Genomic DNA, 13,266 nt, shown 5'->3' with positions numbered 1-13,266 from the left:
TTGTATAATGTTGTGAATATTCTGTAATTTATATCATGTAATGGAACGAATGTAATGTTTGAATTTTACTAATTGCTAAGCTGTCTTATAACCACGCCGTGACACCTGAGGGTCTGGGCGTGTAACAAATAAAAAAATAAAAATAAAAAAAAAATGTGTGTTTTCTATATGCGTTCTGCCTGTGAGATCCAGCCTTGACCTCTGGCAGTGCAGCTCTTCATGTTTTCAATTTGGTGAACAACAGCAATGGGATACCTGTATGGCATTAATGGGTGGGGGTACACTGTGGTAGCCCTTATGTGTGATTCTGGGCACCTGTGTGTTGCCCACAAAGTATGGTATGAGATGGTGGCAGCTAAATACTGACTTGGCAGTGGCTCTGAATGTCCTCCATTTTTGGGACAGCCAGACCCTGCACTAGAAATGAAGGCATTCCTGAAGAAAGGCAAGATGGCCACTGTACCCTCTTGGTTTCTATTGCCTTTGAACCTTGTTTCTCAATGTTCTGGGAATCCCTGACTCTGTACCTTCCTCCTAACTGGCTGTTTGGTGGAAGAACCATGTATGGCTCTGGCACTGCCTCCTGTCAGACTGACTGGAGCCATCCCATGGGCTGTGTGTTGTGGGTACACCCTTGGGGTAGAACGTGCATGAAAGGAGTCTGAAGTGGAGTAAATACAGTGTAGTGTGGTGAAAGACTGGGTGATTACTGCAACCCAAATTCTGTGTTATGGGTGGAGTGAATGGCTTGTGAGCCTGATTGGCTGCATGCCTGCATGAATCTAATGTGAGCCTGATTGGTTGCCTGCCCGCATGAATGTATTCATGAATGATTGGCTTCCGGGACCTTGGCTCAGCCTGAGTGAATGGGGAACTGATGTGTATAACTGGGAACCTCTCACTCACCAATTTCTTCAGAAGCTATGTTCAGTAGCCGAAGTCGAAGGAGAAACAAGAGGAAACTATTCCCTGAAAGCCCATCTGAAGGAAAAAATCTGATGCTGCATTTTATTCATGTAATCCCAAAGCTGCAGCATTTTTGCAAGTACTGATCCAAGGGAGGACCTGGATAGAAGCCATCTTCCCGAGCTATGAGGGACTATCGTGCACCTGCTACTCTTCATCAGAAGTATCCTGCAAGCCAGTCTTATGTGCCTGCTATTAAGAAGAAGGGGTCTTCGTGAGTCTAGAAGAGAAGTGCTTGGACCTGTTGAGTTAAAGCAGTTCAGTTGTGTCATCCAGGGTCTGGAGTGTATATGAATGTTGGAAGCCAGATTGCTCTCTTTTGCCCAGAAGAGGGGGTACTCTGGCATAGTGCGGCTTAACACCCAGAGATGTGATAGTTCCACCTGATCAAATAATCCTATAAGGGACATCCCTGACACAGCATCTGACCACTTTTTTCCACTGGAGAAGATTCCAATTTGCTGTATGCAGAGGAAGGTGGGTTTGCCACCATCAAAATCCGAAGAAGATTTCCCAATGGTCCACCCTTGGCGAGTGCCTGTAGTCCAGTGCTCAAGTCCAGGTCACCAGAAGCTATCCAGTGGTCCATGCAGTGGCTGCAGAACTGAAGATCCAAAACACTGTGAGCTGCAAAATCCTGAAACCTGACACTTATTTCTGCCACTGCACTTGTCACCATCAAAATGCATTCAAGGTCCCCAGGGGTCTTGTCTTTTTCAGCCAGTCCTTTTAATGTTCACCTTTCTAGGAATTCTACGACTGGAGTAACAGAGACCACTCTGAAGACTGAAACTGCTGCCTTTCTGAAAGCACTTGGTTCCTCATTTTCTCTAGGACTCGGCATCCCAGTGACTACTTCTTGCAAACGGGGACCACCAACAGGAGACCCATCGAGTAAAGCCAAGAAACTCTGCCATTTTGCCTGCCAACACACTAAAGGTACTGTGACGGGGAAGATCATCTTCCAGCCGCAGGAGTCATTCAACGGTCCCCTAATCATCTTGGATCCTGTTCTCCTGCTGCATCACAGGCCATTGGTGTGGAAGAACCTGTAGAAAGAAAGCAGAGCAACATTGAACATTGGTGGACTGGGCTGTAAAAGACAATATAAGGTACTCCCTACATTTTATATTACAGGTTGCCCAGGTGGGGGGATCATCACACAGTATTAGTATTTGAGTCTCATGAAAGTATACTGCATGTGTTCTGAAACTAACCTGCCTTTCTTCCTTGATCTATGAAAGTACATCTTACTTAAGAATTCACATGCTGTTTAAATAATGTCCTCAGCTGGTGCATAATCACTGAATGTAAGTCTACTGTGGTAACACATAGAGTATATATCATATTGCCATTATTTGAATAGAACTGCCTGAGCACAGAGTGTTATTATTTATAAGTAACCATATTTTATTTAATGAATCTGTGTTATCACCTCACATAATGTGTGGATATTTCTTTGTGGGAGCTTGGGGACTCACTGAACTTAAGCACCAGCCTGCATCAATTCTTGAGAGCTTAAGCCTTGGTTGCTCGTCCAAACTACCATACAGAGAACCTTGGCCAGGGTGCTCTGTGCCTCTGTCCCAACCATATGGAGGGCAGAAGTACAGATATCCCCTCCAGTCTTTAAAACGTTTTTGAGACCAAACATTGTAGATGCCTGCATCTGGCTCTGATTTGTTCATGGGTTTATTAGCCTACATTAAATATCCTTTGAGTTGTACCCACACCATGTAAATTGGCATTAAATCCAACAACTCAGGCATAGTTTGAATCCCAGAAATACCATGACTTTTAATATATCCTACAAAAGAGGTATGTTCAGAATCCTTGCACTGCATAATTATGTATTATTGTGGAGTACAGATAGTACCTTTGCACATGAGGGAGTATCAACCCAGAGGTAATGTAATGAATGATGAAGGCTATGTCCATTGTGCCCTCAAAGCCGATTATGGCACAGTGGCCATTCTCGGGGATGCCTCCTGCGAAGAAGGGAGCATCTTTAGGAACAGGAGCAGGGTTATCCTTAGGTGACCATGTTGTCCTTGGGCCACTGCCAGCTCCACAGTGTAGTACCCCAGTTCCCAAGTCCATCCTTAGCATTGTTTGTTTGTCCAGCTGTTTTGTTTCTTTGCTTCATTGTGGGGAGTGCACAGGAATGGAAGGAAAGGAACAGGCTCAGACATGCTGTAGTGGGCATCCATGAACCCTCCAATGCAGAGAAATGAACGTAGTTTGCTGAAAGACAAAGATGTGCAAGCCCTGCTCAATTCTGAAATCTGGTTACCTTGAACACTCATGCTCTTATGAACCCTTACAAGTCAGAAACATTAAACTTTCCCGAATGTAGAATGCCCATGACACTGGCCCGTACAACCCACAGCGGCATCAGCTAAACAGAAAGTGATTTCCAGATCACACAAGAATTTAATATGACATTAGCTGCCTGAAGCTAAACATGGAGTTTAATGAGGAAGAGTCATTGAAAGGAGAAGTAAGGAAATGGTCAGAGGAGAGGGGAGGAATCATAGACCAGGAAGAACTGAGGAGAAGGAGTGGCTACAGAAAAGATTGGAGAAGGTAAAGGAATGCGATGAATTTATGGAAGAGGGAAAGGTGATGGGAAAGGGGAAGAGTATGTGGATAGAAAAACAGTGATACTCAGGAGAGCAAGAGGACAGAGAGATGTTATGGAGAGGATACAAAGACTGAGAATAGAGCAGAGGAGTGAAGGTGGATGAGAGAAGAATTATTAGGAGAAGAAAATGAAGCAAAAAATTAGGAAAACATAAAGAGTGTGGCAAAATGTTGAGGAGACCACAAGGAAGGAAGAGATCTGAGAAGGGGAAAAATAGAGAAATATGAAAAACAAGCAAAGATATCCACTGGCCTCCGATCATGATAAAAATAAAGTAGTGCTAGAAAGGTCTCTTGAAATTCCAGTGGACTCAGGAGATCTACTAGCAGAACAGGCCATCACTGAGAAGGGCAAACCCAAGGATTTGTGGAGAGTGTGGCATACAAACCCACCTGACTCCAAGACATATGTTCAAAAGGACCATGGATCGTGCTTCCAGGCAATTGGCAAATCAAGGAAGAACATCATGACATCTTAACATGACCAAGATGAAACTAAATGACCAAGATTAAATGGGAAAAAAGAAAAGCCATGAAAAGTGTCAAGAAAAAATATGGGGTATTATAAACTCCAGGGACTGTGACTGATTCCACCAAGAAAGTGAGAAAAGAGATGGCTGGATTGCTATGGGTCTCTTTAGCCTTTGCTCATTTAAAAATACTATCCCATGGCATAAGTTCAACCTAATCATCTTACTACTTTCAACTGTAATGTGGAAATAGTGAACTAATATTTTGGCTTCCAGGCTTTTTTATATGTTGATCTCATGGCAGCGACGTCACCCAGCCACAGAATTTCTCTGGTTTCGTTGGTTGTGGTTCATGCAACATGTAGCTTTTCTTCCAAAATCCATTTGATTGACCTTTTACGTGCAATGGATGTCTACCCCATGAACTGCATGTCGTTTAAGTCCTTGTTTGTCTTGATGTACTGTGTACAACTCCCACTTCTCCTTTTTAACATCAAAGATCATAGGGGACACTGTAACATATAATAGAAACAAACCATTACTGCACTGTATACACAAACATTGAGGGGGTAATTCATAGAATTCAGTGCACAAGTGGTGCACGCGGCTGGCGCACAGTGTGCGCGTGCGACAGTCTGCGCCAGCCCGTGCGCCAAAATCCATTTCCACGCATTGCGTATTCATGGATTTTAACGTCCATTACCAGCCGTGGCGCAGAGTGGCGCAGCGACCCTGCAGCAGCGCCAGTTATGCCCCCAACCCATCCCCCTGTGCCATGTACAGCGCACAAATCCCGTACATGGTGCACAGGCCAGTGGAGCAGCATCCAGGCCCCCAACCACGAAAACGCCTGTAAAACTCCCCACGCACCCCTCCGAATACATGTACCCCGCTGCGCGGGAAGAATCACATGCGATTGGCCCTGTGTGAGCGGGGTATGTGTATTTCGGGGGTGCGCAGGAAGTTTCACACGTGATTGGCCCTGTGCGAGCGGGGTACGTGTATTTCGGGGGTGCGCGGGAAGTTTCACACGCGATTGGCCCTGTGCGAGTGGGGTACGTGTATTTCGGGGATTCGTGGGGAGTTTCATACGTGATTGGCTCTGTGCAAGCAGGGTACGTGTATTTCGGGGATGCGCGGGAAGTTTCACACGCAATTGGCCCTGTGCGAGCGGGGTACGTGTATTTCGGGGGTTCGCGGGAAGTTTCACATGCAATTTCGCTGTCAGAGCAGGGTACGTGTATCCAGTGAAGTGTGCGGGGAGTCCCACACGTGAATTGGCAGTGTGGGTCCTCCCAGGTGTGCCCTCCACGGCCCCTGCAGGCAGCCCACACCACAGGGGACTACCCAGCACCCCTGGTCATGTCCCGCACGCAGCCCATCCACCATGGGCATGCCCCCCAGCCAGCCTACATGTCACCTTGCACTAGTGATCACCAACTCATGTCCCCCAGCACCCCCACCCACCTATCAGTGAGCCTCAATCCCTGACTCATGTCCCCCAGCACCTCCACCCACCCGGCAGTGAGGGGCACCTTCCAGCAGGCCCCGACTCATGTCCCCCAGCACCCCCACCCACCCAGCAGTGAGGGGTACCTGCCAACAGGGCCTGACTCATGTCCCCCAGCACCCCCACCCACCCAGCAGTGAGGGGCACCTGCCAGCAGGCCCCGACTCATGTCCCCCAGCACCCCCACCCCCCAGCAGTGAGGGGCACCTGCCAGCAGGCCCGATTCATGTCCCCCAGCACCCCAACCCACCCAGCAGTGAGCCTGAGGCCCTGACTCATGTCCCCCAGCACCCTCACCCACCCAGCAGTGAGCCTCAGGCCCTGACTCATGTCCCCCAGCACCCGTACCCACCCAGCAGTGAGGGGCACCTGCCAGCAGGCCCCGACTCATGTCCTCCAGCACCCCTACCCCCCAGCAGTGAGGGGCACCTGCCAGCAGGCCCCGACTCATGTCCCCCAGCACTCCCACCCACCCAGCAGTAAGCCTCAGGCCCTGACTCATGTCCCCCAGGTCCCCCACCCACCCAGCAGTGAGCCTCAGGCCCTGACTCATGTCCCCCAGCACCCCCACCCACCCAGCAGTGAGGGGCACCTGCCAGCAGGCCCCGACACATGTCCCCCAGCACCCCCACCCACCCGGCATTGAGCCTCAGGCTCTGACTCATGTTCTCCACCACCCCAACCACCCAGCAGTGAGGGGCACCTGCCAGCAGGCCCCGACACATGTCCCCCAGGACCCCCACCCACCCAGCATTGAGCCTCAGGCCCTGACTCATGTCCGCCAGCACCCCCACTTACCCATCAGTGAACCTCAGGCCCTGACTCATGTCCCCCAGCACACGTACCCACCCAGCAGTGAGGGGCACCTGCCAGCAGGCCCCGACTCATGTCCCCCAGCACCCCTACCCCCCAGCAGTGAGGGGCACCTGCCAGCAGCAGGCCCCGACTCATGATCCCCAGCACCCCCACCCACCCAGCAGTGAGCCTCAGGCCCTGACTCATGTCCCCCAGGACCCCCACCCACCCAACAGTGAGCCTCAGGCCCTGACTCATGTCCCCCAGCACCCCCACCCACCCAGCAGTGAGGGGCACCTGCCAGCAGGCCCCGACACATGTCCCCCAGCACCCCCACCCAGCAGTGAGCCTGAGGCCCTGACTCGTGTCCCCCAGCACCCCCACCTACCCATCAGTGAACCTCAGGCCCTGACTCATGTCCCCCAGCACCCCAACCCACCCAGCAGTGAGGGGCACCTGCCAGCAGGCCCTGACTTATGTCCCCCAGCACCCCACCCACCCAGCATTGAGCCTCAGGCCCTGACTCATGTCCCCCAGCACCCCCACCCACCCAGCAGTGACCCTCAGGCCCTGACTCTTGTCCCCCAACACCCCCACCCACCCAGCAGTGAGCCTCAGGCCCCGACTCATGTCCCCCAGCACCCGCACCCACCCAGCAGTGAGGAGCACCTGCCAGCAGGCCCGACTCATGTCCCCCCTACATACATAAAGATGCACAATCATGGCCCACATCTCCACCAGAATACCACAGCACGCCAGCCCAGTCTTGAGACGCAATGATTTCCCAATCCACCCCACACTGACATGCCTATCTCAAGACACAAACCAAAAGTCAACTATGTACATCAACACATGTCCATCACACACACACACTGGTTGGCATTGATTGTGTAAACCCACATTTTCACATGCATGAACTCAAAGAGCGAATTACACACATGTAAGTAAAATATCAAAATGTATTATGGACAAAAATAAAGCACTGAAATGAAAGCATAAAAAAATTACAAACATGAAATGAAAAGCATGTCCAAAAGATGAGTACATGAAAAGTATAACCAATCTAAAAAAATCCAAAAGAAAAATAGTTCAAACTCTCCCTCCACCAAAGCAAATCCAAAGGAAACGTAAAAATTAAAATCAATTAATCCATGGTGAAATCCAAAGAAAAAGTTCCAATAAATCCATTGTCCAACTATGTACAATCATTTTTCAAGGGTCCATGAGCCCAACGAAAGAACAGAAACCTATAGAAAAAACTACCTAATAAAAAAACTATATACAGATATGTGGGGCAATGTCCAAACACCCCAAAATAAAGGAGAATGAAAATGAAACCTAACACTAAAAACTATACACAATGGCGGCGGGCTAGTCCGCCGGCTCACTTTCCGATTTCCCGGGCCAGGGCATCATCGAACTCCTGCTCAATGTCCTGGAGGCGGTCCTCTTCCATGGCCCGAGCGTTCGCAGGGATGATGCCATGTTGGACTCCAACTCCCTGTGAATAGCCTCGAGGCACTAGGACCACCTCAGTGCCCTCCGCATGGAGTTCTCCGCCCTAACAATTGTGAGCCGTGCCTCTTCTGCCCGCCGCCGCTCCGCATCTATACGCCGGCCCAACTGCAGCCACACAGAAAACAGACCCATTCCAGGGTCCTCCTGCCCTCTGGCCGATGCCAGCCCCTCTGATGTCGATGGCCCCGAGCCATCATTGCTCCCACCTAGAGCCTGCTGCTGCTGTCCATGTGCCCTGTCCGATGATGCCTGCACATCCTCCATCAGATGGTCTCCAGTTGTTGTCGTGTCCAACCCTACTGGACCGCCGACTCCCGACTGTGGCAGGGATGGGATCTCCACCAAGCTGGCTGTGTTGGTCAGGCCAGGTCCACAGGGGGCACTGGTAGAATCTGGGCCGGAAGACGGCAGGGAGAATGACTGTTGCATAGTCTCCACGGAGGAGCAGAGGTCCGCCAGAGTGCGTGACACATGTAGGAACCCACCGACCAGGGCCCCTCACAACAGTGCCACATCGCGACGCTGCTGTTCGTGATGGCGTGCGTGCTCCACCCAGGAAGCACACACGTCATCACAAATGTCACACGTGCGCAAAGCGACACCAACCAGGACGGAGCCCATACGGTCATGGGACCCCTCATCCGCAGGTAGTGGAGAGGCAGATGACGTGGCACTCCCCCCTACCTGCGGACGGGCCTGGGACGGGGCATCCCTGCTGGTGCATGGTGGTGTAGTCACAGGGTCAAGGACAGCGACATGCACAGGCCCCTCCGAGGTGACCTGTGCTGCCTCCTGACCCTGGCCCTGGACCAATGGTACTACCACCACCAGGCCGCATGTGAGGCTCAGTAGCGGGTTCCTCCTCCTCTGTGGAGACCACCAACCTGGATTTCCCCACACCGTCTTCCGCCATTGCAAGCCCCTGTGGGGGCTCACCCAGCCCTTCTGCTACAGCCGTAGTGGCAGACGTGTCACCAGTCCCCTTGCTCCCGGATGATGGCAATTCCTGGGAGGCTGGCTGGGCCTTGCGTCGCCGCCCGGTGGAGGCATCCCTGTCGCTTGGCTGCACAGCGCCGTCTCCGCCCTGTTCTTCACTTGATGCTGCGTAGAGGGAGACATAGAACACAAGCATCAGGGTACAGTACAATATTTACCTAGACTGGAAGCAATAACACATGAGTGGCACTGTCAAATGTCACTTCTATCCTGTCCCTCCACAATACATGGGTGAATGCACACAACACACATGCAGAAACAGGCACGGTGCCTGCAATCAACATCAGCATCCATGTACAAGGGCCTCTTTTAACCAAAATGTTGCCTTCAAACTCACATGCATCATGGCTCACACTGATCCCATGCACACACATCACCGGAGGGTCATGCATCATGGCTTGTACACCACAGACACAGTGGATAGACACAGTGGATACAACGGTGACCGTACTGCATGAGTGAATCTACACATCATCACGGACATGTGTCATGCATCCATGGCATTTCAAAGTCACACACACTCTTCTCAGACACACACACATGTGCACCATACATGTACATGAGAGCAGCACCCATCCCTCACCCCCTCTCCATGTCCAAGAACAGAGACTGGCAGGCAACCATGTGTGCATTCTGCATACTGCTCCCCATGTTGCATTGGAACACATGCACCATCCATGTGATTCACACATTACTGGTCTCACATGCATGACCATGATGTCCCTGCACACACACATCCATACATGGCCTATGTCACACATACAGGCAAGTATCAGACTACCAGCACACTGCAACATGCCCTGTCTCACACAGCAATGCTTGGCCACTTACCGCTCAACCCCAGACGCTGGGCCTACGTGTTCCAGGACCCTCATCTGGATGTTGCTCATGCTGACCCGGCACCCCTCTGCATCCTCTGCCTTCGTGAGGTGCCGGGCCTTGTAGAGGGTCCTGGACCTGAAGTCCTCCCAGCGCTTCCAGATGTGCTTGATGTCACAGGTTGCCAACCCCTCCGCGTTGATGGCAACCACTGTGTCCTCCCAGATCCTCTCCCGTCCTTCCTCGTTGGCGCGTGATGTTCCGAAGAGGGCATCATAATGCCCCAGGACATGCTCCACCAGGACACCAACTTCCTTCTCACTGAAGCTGGTGGCCCTCTGCCTCTCTGGCTGGGGGTCGCCAGTGGTCTCAGATGGTGTTTGCCCCGACATGGCGACCCCCGAGGCAGGCGTGAGTGGGCAACTGGGTCCTGGGGCTGGGCTGTGGAGCGATGGTATCCCAGTGGGGAGTCTTCTGTTCCAGCAGGGGTAGACACAGCAACTGGACCTCTGCAGATGGCTGACGTGCAGGCACCAAATAGCAGGGCACATGGGCAGCAGCGAGGCAGCATCAGATGGCTGGTGGGAGCGTGGTCGGTGCTCTTGGGGGCAGGAAAATTGCCTTTTGGGCAGGAGCGTGGTCTTCCGTGTGTTTTCGCGTGGCCAGCTTGATACGGAGTGATTTGGCATGTGAAAAAAGTGCACATCAGTGTGAAATCCGAGGAAAGGCCCTTAGCGCATAAGCGCTTAAGTTACGTTATGCGCGCTGACGTTCCCCACAACACGGGTGCATTGTGAATCAGCACGTGAGAAAACTGCACGTCACCGTGCTATTGGAGGAAAGGGACTTAGCACGTAAGCGCGTAAGTGACGTTGCACATGTGGGCTGGCTTAAAAGGTACGTGTATCACGCTATTTTCTTGTGCGTGCTTTTTGTGGACAGCGAGAGGGTGTTTCTTGTACTTCTTGTCGGTTCACACACGATTACTTCACAGTGTTTCCAGTTCATACTCCCTGCTTCCTCAGACTGCGTTCTTTTCTTCTTTTGGTGGGGGTGTTACCAATGCGCACACGCGCGTCTTTTTCACATTCTTTTTCAAGGCAGACGGTGAGTCGCACATGTATTTTCCAACTGTTGTTGCCCCCGTGTGTTGCGTACCCCTTCAGAGGTCATTGTAGGCTGCGGGTAACACTCGTACGCTTATTTTTGTGTTTCTGGGTGCCACAGCGTAGTGCAGGTTCATATTTCCATGCACGTGGTCTACCAGGGGTTGTGTGCACGTGTACTTTTGTTTTTGGGGTGCCTGTGCATTGCGTGACCCGTCATCTTCCCCCAGGGGTCACATACAGCCTTGCTAGAGCACTATGGTACGAATTCCATCTAGTACTCTACCCCTTTCACCCCAATTGCCCAGGACAATTGTTTACTGCAACTCCCATACGCACAACAACATCAGTGCCATGGTTGGGAGGCGACCAAGCAGTAAGGGAGGCAAAGGTGGCCGACCTCCAAAAGGTGGGCGTGGTGGGCGCGGTAGGGGATGTGGCCAGGATTTGCAGGGTGCCCCTAGAGCCCCGTGTGTGGAGGACCATTCAGGGCCACCTATGCCCCCCCAATGGTTGTGGGAAACGTAGCTGACACCATCCCAGTTCAGCCCTTGTTGGACCGGCCCATTTGTCACCTGAACCGGCACAGGATGACTCCCAGGCTGACTTCCAGGTCAGCAAGTCTAATCCACGTGTGGCGGTGAAAGTTGCTGTCACCAGGCAACGTGGATCTGGGGCGGCGATGTCATCTGCTGCCTCAAGTAGCCAGGGTGGGGAGGCTGCAGGGGCAGCTGCAGCTCAATCCACCCCAGCTCCGAGTATCCCTGCCGGGACAGTGTTGGTCCAGGTCCATTGCACCGACGTTGGCCCTGCCGACATCACCCTGCAGCCAATGCATGCACCAAGACCTATGGTTATTGTGCCTTTACAGCCTTCTAGTACCCAGTCCACCTGCGTTTCTGCCCCTACTGACCAGAGCGGCGAAAACCACTCTGGATCCGCACCACCTTCCAAGAAGAAGAAGAAGGGTGCTCTTGCACTACAGGCTGAGACCCCAGACATGGCTACACACTGCGGCACGTCAAGGAAGCCTAGCTTCAATGACGCCGAACTTGATGCACTTGTGGCCTATGTGTCGGCACATAGCCGCGAAATGTTGGTGACTGCAGGCTGTAAGACTAGGACTGCTCAACGTAGGGCCCACTGGCAGACCATCGCGGACCACATTAGTGCCCTTGGATTTGTGAGGCGCACGGCTGATGATTGCTACCAGCGGTGGAATGACCTTAAACGCAGAGCAAAGAACAAGCTGGCTTCCAATCATGCCTCTACTCTGGTGACTGGCGGTGGGTCTCCAGCAGAGGACGACCAACTCACTGAACATGAATCTGTTGCTGGAACCTTCGTCACAGAGGAACAGATCCAAGGCGTGGGAGACCTACCAGATTATGAGGCATTGTCCGGTGAGTGCCCATGCAAGTGTGTGTAATCCATGTGTATGTTTCTTGGGTGATGTGTAATGTTTGAGTGCCAGGTGAGCGTGTGTACTCCTGAGTGGTATGGGTCACCCATGTGCTTCCTCCAAACCATTCAACGGCCTTGGGTTTGGGTATGACAGTATCCCTTCTGACCACAGTAGCCAATTAGCACCACATTACTGCAGTTGAACTGTCATCTTGCAACAACATTGTTCTGATTTTTCAGTGTTCATTCAACCTGATTGTTTCAATCCTCTCATTTTTGCAACACATTTTTCTGCCCTAATGCCACAAATGTGATATGCTTCTGTGATAGATTACAACTCACATTGGCCAACATTTATTACCTTGTTATGGGAATGATTTGAGCATTCAGGCTGATTGAGTAAGGGCCTGCTCACATTAATTTTTGGGGCCTGTTTGAATGTGGAACATGATTGTTGTTTGCTGTCATGTTGAAGTGACCAACCATTGATGTATCCATCTGCCTGCCATCACTGTATTATTGCACACTGGATGTGTTGCAGTGTGTGGCACATGTGTATTTTGTCACACTATTTTGCATTTTTCATCTCATCATGTCCATCTCACATGGATGGGTGACAGTACTCATTCACTGACATATGGCTGTACTTGTCAAATGTACCATGGCTATGCTACGTGCCATCTGTGTGCTGGCATGTGTCATGTATGTGGATTGCCCATGCCACTCACAGGCTAATTTGTGATGCCAGTGCTATCCAGCATGCAGCACATGTGTTTATTTTCCATCTTGGAGTCCACAGTGTCTGCTTTTTGCCTCCCCTTCCAAATCATTGACAGTGCATACATGCCAGGGTAATAGTCGTGTGGGACATGTGTTATTCATGTACTGGATCACTGCCTTGTTAGGCCTATGTGTGTGCTATGGTGCTCATGCCTGTTTCCATTTGTTGTCGTTCATGTTTTTGCAGGTGATGACGCACTTGATGCTGTTGAGGTGGAGGAGATGGTGCAGACCCAGGAGGAATCTCAGCCACGACCGA

The sequence above is a fragment of the Ambystoma mexicanum genome, chromosome 5q (assembly GCF_040938575.1).
Source record: "Ambystoma mexicanum isolate Mex_15411 chromosome 5q, UKY_AmexF1_1, whole genome shotgun sequence".
NCBI lineage: Eukaryota > Metazoa > Chordata > Amphibia > Caudata > Ambystomatidae > Ambystoma > Ambystoma mexicanum.
The sequence above is the reverse complement of the archived record's forward strand: the minus strand, read 5'-3'. Positions refer to the sequence as shown.